Here is an 8489-nt window from a genome sequence, read left to right on the forward strand (position 1 = left end):
AATAATGGTTGGAGACTTTGATACAATACTTTCAATAATGGTTACAGCAACTACAAAGAAGAATAATGAGAATATAGAAGATTTCAATAACACTGTAAACTGACTAGATCTAACAGACAACTATAGACGTCAACCAGCAACAGCAGAACACATATTATACTCAATAGCCAGACTTATCAAGAAAAAAAGACAGAAGACTCAAATCAATAGAATTAGAAATGAAAAAGGAGAAGTAACAACTGACACTGCAGAAATACAAAGGATCATGAGAGATTACTACAAACAACTCTATGCCAATAAAATGGACAACCTGGAAGAAATGGACAAATTCTTAGAAATGCACAAAATTCCGAGACTGAACCAGGAGGAAATAGAAAATATGAACAGACCAATCACAAGCACTGAAATTGAAACTGTGATTAAAAATCTTCCAACAAACAAAAGCCCAGGACCAGATGGCTTCACAGGTGAGTTCTATCAAATATTTACAGAAGAGCTAACACCTATCCTTCTCAAACTCTTCCAAAATATAGCAGAGGGAGGAACACTCCCAAACTCATTCTATGAGGCCACCATCACTCTGATACCAAAACCAGACAAAGATGTCACAAAGAAAGAAAACAAAGATGTCACAAAGAAAGAAAACTATTGAACACAGATGCAAAAATCCTCAACAAAATACTAGCAAACAGAATCCAACAACACATTAAAAGGATCATACACTATGATCAAGTGGGGTTTATCCCAGGAACGCAAGGATTCTTCAATATACACAAATCAATCAATGTGATACACCATATTAAGAAATTGAAGGAGAAAAACCATATGATCATCTCAATAGATGCAGAGAAAGCTTTCAACAAAATTCAACACCCATTTATGACAAAAACCCTCCAGAAAGTAGGCATAGAGGGAACTTTCCTCAAAATAATAAAGGCCATATATGACAAACTTAGAGCCAACATCGTCCTCAATGGTGAAAAACTGAAAGCATTTCCACTAAGATCAGGAACAAGACAAGGTTGCCCACTCTCACCACTCTTATTCAACATAGTTTTGGAAGTTTTAGCCACAGCAATCAGAGACGAAAAAGAAAAAAAAGGAATGCAAATCGGAAAAGAAGAAGTAAAGCTGTCACTGTTTGCAGATGACATGATACTATACATAGAGAATCCTAAAGATGCTACAAGAAAACTACTAGAGCTAATCAATGGATTTGGTAAAGTAGCAGGATACAAAATTAATGCACAGAAATCTCTTGCACTCCTATACACTAATGATGAAAAATCTGAAAGTGAAATTAAGAAAACACTCCCATTTACCACTGCAACAAAAAGAATAAAATATCTAGGAATAATCCTACCTAAGGAGACAAAAGACCTGTATGCAGAAAATTATATGACACTGATGAAAGAAATTAAAGATGATACAAATAGATGGAAGAGATATACCACATTCTTGGATTGGAAGAATCAACATTATGAAAATGACTCTACTACCCAAAGCAATCTACAGATTCAATGCAATCCCTATCAAACTACCACTGGCATTTTTCACAGAACTAGAACAAAAAATTTCACAATTTGTATGGAAACACAAAAGACCCCGAATAGTCAAAGCAATCTTGAGAAAGAAAAATGGAGCTGGGAGAATCAGGCTCCCTGACTTCAGACTATACTACAAAACTACAGTAATCAAGACAGCATGGTACTGGCACAAAAACAGAAATATAGATCAATGGAACAGGATAGAAAGCCCAGAGATAAACCCACGCACATATGGTCACCTTATCTTGCTAAAGGAGGCAGGAATGTACAGTGGAGAAAGGACAGCCTCTTCAATAAGTGGTGCTGGGAAAACTGGACAGGTACATGTAAAAGAATGAAATTAGAACACTCCCTAACACCACAGACAAAAATAAACTCAAATGGATTTAAGACCTAAATGTAAGGCTAGACACCATCAAACTCTTAGAGGAAAACATAGGCAGAACACTCTATGACATAAAACACAGCAAGATCCTTTTTGACTCACCTCCTAGAGAAATGGAAATAAAAACAAAAATAAACAAATGGGACCTAATGAAACTTAAAACCTTTTGCACAGCAAAGGAAACCATAAACAAGTCGAAAAGACAACCCTCAGAATGGGAGAAAATATTTGCAAATGAAGCAACTGACAAAGGATTAATCTCCAAAATTTACAAGCAGCTCATGTAGCTCAATATAAAAAAAAACAAACAACCCAATCCAAAAATGGGCAGAAGACCTAAATAGACATTTCTCCAAAGAAGATATACAGATGGCCAACAAACACATGAAAGAATGCTCAACATCATTAATCGTTAGAGAAATGCACATCAAAACTAAAATGAGATATCATCTCACACCAGTCAGAATGGCCGTCATCAAAAAATCTAGAAACAATAAATGCTGGAGAGGGTGTGGAGAAAAGGGAACCCTCTTGCAATCTTGGTGGGAATGTAAATTGGTACAGCCACTATGGAGAACAATATGGAGGTTCCTTCAAAAACTAAAAATAGAACTGCCATACGACCCAGCAATCCCACTACTGGGCATATACCCTGAGAAAAACCATAATTCAAAAAGAGTCATGTACCACAATGTTCATTGCAGCTCTATTTACAATAGCCAGGACGTGGAAGCAACCTAAGTGTCCATCAAAAGATGAATGGATAAAGAAGATGTGGCACATATATACACTGGAATATTACTCAGCCATAAAAAGGAACGAAACTGAGTTATTTGTACTGAGGTGGATTGACCTAGAGACTGTCATACAGAGTGAAAAATAAGTCAGAAAGAGAAAAACAAATACCGTATGCAGACACATATATATGGAATCTAAAAAAAAGAAAAAAAAAAAGAAAATGGTCAGAAGAACCTAGGGGCAAGATGGGAATAAAGATGCAGACCTACTAGAGAATGGACTTGAGGATATGGAGATGGGGAAGGGTAAGCTGGGAGAAAGTGAGAGAGTGGCATGGACATATATATACTACCAAACATAAAATAGATAGCTAGTGGGAAGCAGCCGCATAGAACAGAGAGATCAGCTTGGTGCTTTGTGACCACCTAGAGGGGTGCAATAGGGAGGGTGGGAGGGAGGGAGATGCAAGAGGGAAGAGATATGGGGACATATGTATATGTATAACTGATTCACTTTGTTATAAAGCAGAAACTGACACACCATTATAAAGCAATTACACTCTAATAAAGATGTTTAAAAAGAAAAAGAGAATGCAAAAAAAAAAAAAGAGTGCATAGAAAATTCTACAGGATACATCATGTTAGGCTATAAAAGGAGTCACAAAAAATTTAAAAGGATTGAAATCATATAAAATATAACACTCCATACAATGAAACAAAGTAGAAATCAATAACAAAGAAATTTGAAAAATTAAAAAATATGTGAAAATAAAACAACACCCTCTTAAACAATCAATGGGGCAAAGAAGAAATCACAGGGGAAATTAGAAAATATTTTGAGATGAATGAAAACAAAAATACAACATTTCAAAATATATGAGATGCAGCTACAACAGTATGTAGAAGAAAATGTATAGTTCTAAATACATTTATTTAAAAAGGAGAAAATCTCAAATCAATAACCTAACTTTCTATCTTAAGAAAGTATCAATGAGACTTCCCTGGCGGTCCAGTGGTTAAGACTCTGCGCTGCCACTGCAGGGGGCAGGGGTTTGATTGCTGGTTGAGGAACTAAGATCCTGCATGCCACAGGGCGCGGCCAAAAAAAAAAAAAAAGGATTGAAAGGAGCAAACTAAATCAAAGCCAGAAGGAGGAGGAAAATATTAAATAATAGAACCTAAATAAATGAAATGGAAAACAGAAGAATAATAGAAAAACCAACAAAGCTAAAAGTTGGTTTTTTGAAAAGATCAACAAATATGATAAACTTTTAGCTAGACGGGCCAATAATAAAAGAGAAAACTCCAATTACTAAAATCAGGAGCGAGAGAGGGGGCGTTACTACTGATCTTAGAGAAAGAAAAAAGGATTTTAAGGGAGCACTATAAACGACTGTATGACAACATTTTATATAACTTAGATGAAATAAGCAAATTCCTAGAAAGATACAAACTATCAAAACTGAATCAAGAAGAAATAGCCTAACAGTTCTAGAGGCTGGGAAGTGTAAGAGCAAGGTGCCAATCAGTTCAGCTCCTGGTGAGAGCTCTCTTCTTGACTTGTAAATGGCTGCCTTCTCACTGTGTCCTCACAGGGCAGAGAGGAAACCAGCAAGACCTCTCACGTCTCTTCTTATAAGGACATCAATCTCAACATGAGGATCTCATCCTCATGGGATCTTATCACTTATCACCTCATCTAACTCTTATCACTTCTCAAAGGTCCCATCTCTAAACGTTAACACATTGGGGGCTAAGCCTACAACACATGAATTTTGCATGGATACAAACATTTAGTCCGTAATGCAAAACAAACTACTTGAACCTAGAAAATTTCTGATTGCCTTTATCCCCGCTTTTCATTGTTGCTCTTTCACATTCTTCTGGTTTCTATCAGCAATTTCAGGAAATCACCTGATCCACTATCTATAAAGAGCCCATAAAGAGGAATTCTGTGGATGTTTGGCTAACACCAAACAAAGAGTCTAAGAAAAAGACAATGTTACTCAATTCTCAAGAGCTCTTTTCTGTTTTCCATTATAAGCTAAGAAGTATAAGCCTCAAGATTCCCATTATTATTATTGAAATATTGAGTAACAGCATGGCCCTGTTTAGAAAGAGTCAAACTGTACTAGATAGTATTTACTCAGCGTTAACTAGCTACTGTTAGTTCTTAATTAGAAAAAGGAGCAATGGAGTGGAAATTTTTAAAGGATAATTCATCCAATGTTCATTTTGTTAGGCTTGAGTATTACGCTCCCTGAGTTCTGTGCTTCAAGGAGAACACCAAAGTTGCACTGTGAAGAGGCCACTTTGGAGGCAATAAGAAGCCATCCAGTTTCATTACCTTGGTCTCTGGTGCAGCTACTCTGTCCTCTCCACTCTGAACTGGAGGTCTGCCAGTCTCACGCAAAGCACAAACCCCAAAGAGCTATTTTTGCTCATGAGTGCGTGTGTTGAGCTCTATCTGAAGGGCTTTGCAGAATAGAGAATGGTAACATTTGGAATAAATGGCGCTAATATCACAGGAAAGTTGAAAGCATGCTGTGGTTTGTCACAATGGTTGTCTCTGGGAAGATAATATAGATGCGGATAACTGAGGGAGATGAATGCATTGTGATTGCATCTATTAAGTGTATTAAAGGGTAAGTCAAACAAGGCTTGTTCCTTTCCCTGAAGCAATTCAAATTGCAGGAGTCATGCAGAAACCAGGCTTTACATGGGGGAATACCAGGTGGGCTCATCCCGTAAGATGAAAAACCATTCTCAGTGTGAAAGTTAAAAAAAAAAAAGGAAGAAAAAAAGCTTTAATAAAAGAGTCAGGATGCACTTAAGAAAAAAATAAAATGATTCCAAGGGAAAGTCTTGGAATCATAAGCTCACTCATAACCCAGAGACATCACCAATTAAGCTTGGCAAGCTGTGGTCTGCTACAGTTCTCTTCTTCCTTGAAACAGAGACCACAAAGAGCTCTGGGCATAAACACTAAACTTAGAGAAACTTACATGCGGTCCACAAGGACTATTCATAGCAGCATACTGTCCATGTGACTGGAGAATGGATAAATAAATTATGATGTTACGATAGAATATTATATAGCAGTAAAAATAAGTGCGCATAGAACACCATGATAGCGTCTTAGAAACTGTGAGTGCAGAAGGTTCACCTTGACTTCACCAAAGTATTGATGGCACAGAATTAATAAGCAACAGGCACTCTCCATGTTTCCTTCCTCTGTTCACATCACCTAGAGAGACTATGCATTTCTTGGGCACGTAGACTGAGTTTTACGCAAGGCTGTGTATTCGAGCCCCAGAGGTGGTCTTCCCTGCTAAATGTGCCCTGTAATGGGCACCGAGGTGAAACAGAGAGCTGAGGTCCTTGGACCTAGGCTGATGGCTGATGGGCTAATCCTCCCATCCAGTCCAGGGGGATTTTCCTGCAGGGTTTAAACTTGGCTGCAGGCCAAGTGAGGAAGTTTATCACCAACAGGGAAAAGCCTCCATTCACAGTTAAGGGAGATCAGGGTCCTCGGCCTCAAGAGTGACTTGACTGAGTGAAGATTAGAAGAGAGACCGGGATTCACTTAAGCAGAGAACGTAACTCAAAATGGGATATGCGATACCAAATGCCAGATTTTTGTTAAGGATGCAGGCGACAGTGCTGGACTAGAGAAAACTGCAGATTTACGGAAGAGATTTATGGTCCCAAAGAAGAACCTTGACCAGTCAATGCTCGTGTCTAGGAAAAGGGCAGATTGAAGAGCCTTTGGGTTTCTTCTGAAGCGAGAAATTATAACAAGTATTTTCTTCCTCTTTGAATTAAAGTCAAAGCACACGCTTCTTTTACCATCATTTATTGATGGTAAGTCTCTGGCTAAGTTCTTTATGTGTATATGTGCTGTGGATGAATGAATGAGGCCAAAATGTGGTTCATTATCACCAATGAGCAAATTAAAGTCACTTTGACCTAGAATTTGAGTCAAAACTGCTTAATGACCTTGATTTTCTGATTCTTCAAGGGCATTTTCCAGACCAAATATCTCTTGCATGGAATATCTTCAACATACAAAGCATGCGATTCTCTGATGGCTTCTGGCAGTCACTTTTTGCTAAGCAACTCTCATGTTTTTAATAGATACATGTATAACTGAGTCCATTTGCCATACACCTGAAACTAATACAACATTGTTAACCAACTATACTCCAATATAAAATAAAAAGTTAAAAAGAAAAAAATCCAGGCATGGGACCAGGGGTTCTGAGTTCCCAGATGGAGACCCCACAGGGTACACATCCTGAAGAAAACATTACTTATCTCTTTCTTTTCCTTCTACACACCCTCAGGCTAAGGAGTTTTCTTAAACTCCTTAGAGGCTCCAACTGAATCTCGAGTGTACCTGCCATGCCGTCCACCTCCCACCCTGGCTCGCTTTCTGACCTTTCCGAGAGCACGTATGAAATGACCTTGTACCAGGGTGCCTGCTCCGGGTCTATCAGTATAGCCAAGGGCTGGGGCTTCCATGACAGCTCAGGAAGCAGATCTCCCACTGGTAATTACTTCGTGTTGCCCATGCCTGTGTAGAGCAGGCAAAAAGCAGTAAATAGCAATGGGACACACAGGGGACGTAGAGGCCGATAAGGGCAGCTAAATGTTCATTTTCCTGCAAGGTAAATGCTACTCACTGTTATCAGCAAGTTGCTAACTTGAATCCCGCTCATTTGGGGATGAGATGAAACATACCGGCGGGCTCTTTCCAGGGAAGAGACAGTCATGGGGGACTTGGAGACAGTGAGGAAAGCCAGAGTTCTTTGCTTCTGTACAAGCAGGCGTGTGATTTCAGTTTTTCCTGAGGCTGTTGCCTCTGGCTCCTGAGTGAAAACCAAGAACTCTGCCCCAGGAGTCAGCACCCGACCACCGAGGTGTGAACTCGAAGGCAGGCTCCAAAAGCCACCTGACGGAGAAGGAGGGCGTTTCCTTCTGAAGCGCCAGGTCTGCAAAAAGGGCTGAAGGGCTTCCTGATATCTGGGCTGGGGTGCTGGTACTTCCTCCACCAGGGGGGCAGCTGGATGACATCTCTACCGCTGGTCAATTCTACAGAGACGCTGGGGTACGTGGCAATCATTTCACTAAGCCCCAAAGGGATCCCTGGGAGACATATAGTCCAATTCAGAGAAAAGTTAACCTTATTCATCAAAGAGCCCTACACTCCTCTAAACCCTGGCATAAAAATCAAGTGTCTCCCCTCACAGGTGTGGATAACCAAGAGGAAACAATTCAGGTGACAGCAAGATTTTTTTTCTTTTTATCATATCTGAGCTAATACTGGAACACCTCGAGTCTCCTTTGAATTTGCAAATTAACTGACTCTAGTGGGGTTTATATTAATATTGTGGAAATAGATCACTTCTCCAGGTTGGAGTGGAAAAGACGGTAATATCAGATTTTAATAAATGTCTGGGGCCTATTGTGAAGTTGCTCTTTTCTCCAGTCTAAAATCTTCCTTCATTTGATAATCATAAACACACACACACACACACACACACACACACACACACACACACACACACACACGTCTCCCTTTCCAGCTGGGGCCCCTGCGAGTCAGGAGGGTACAACCACCACTACTCCTGGAAGCTTCTGGAAACAAAGGCCTCTGCAGCAGATGCTGGCTGGGGAAAGCGGAGGCATTTACTCCTGCTCTTGGGCCCTGACTGGGTCCTTCTTTGCCCCTGGAGAAAGTCTAGTCTCCTCACCTGGCTACAGTGGCAGTTCTTCGAGGTGAAAGCATTCCTGCCCACACTAAACCGGCTTCCAGAT

The sequence above is a fragment of the Pseudorca crassidens genome, chromosome 8 (assembly GCF_039906515.1).
Source record: "Pseudorca crassidens isolate mPseCra1 chromosome 8, mPseCra1.hap1, whole genome shotgun sequence".
Lineage (NCBI taxonomy): Eukaryota > Metazoa > Chordata > Mammalia > Artiodactyla > Delphinidae > Pseudorca > Pseudorca crassidens.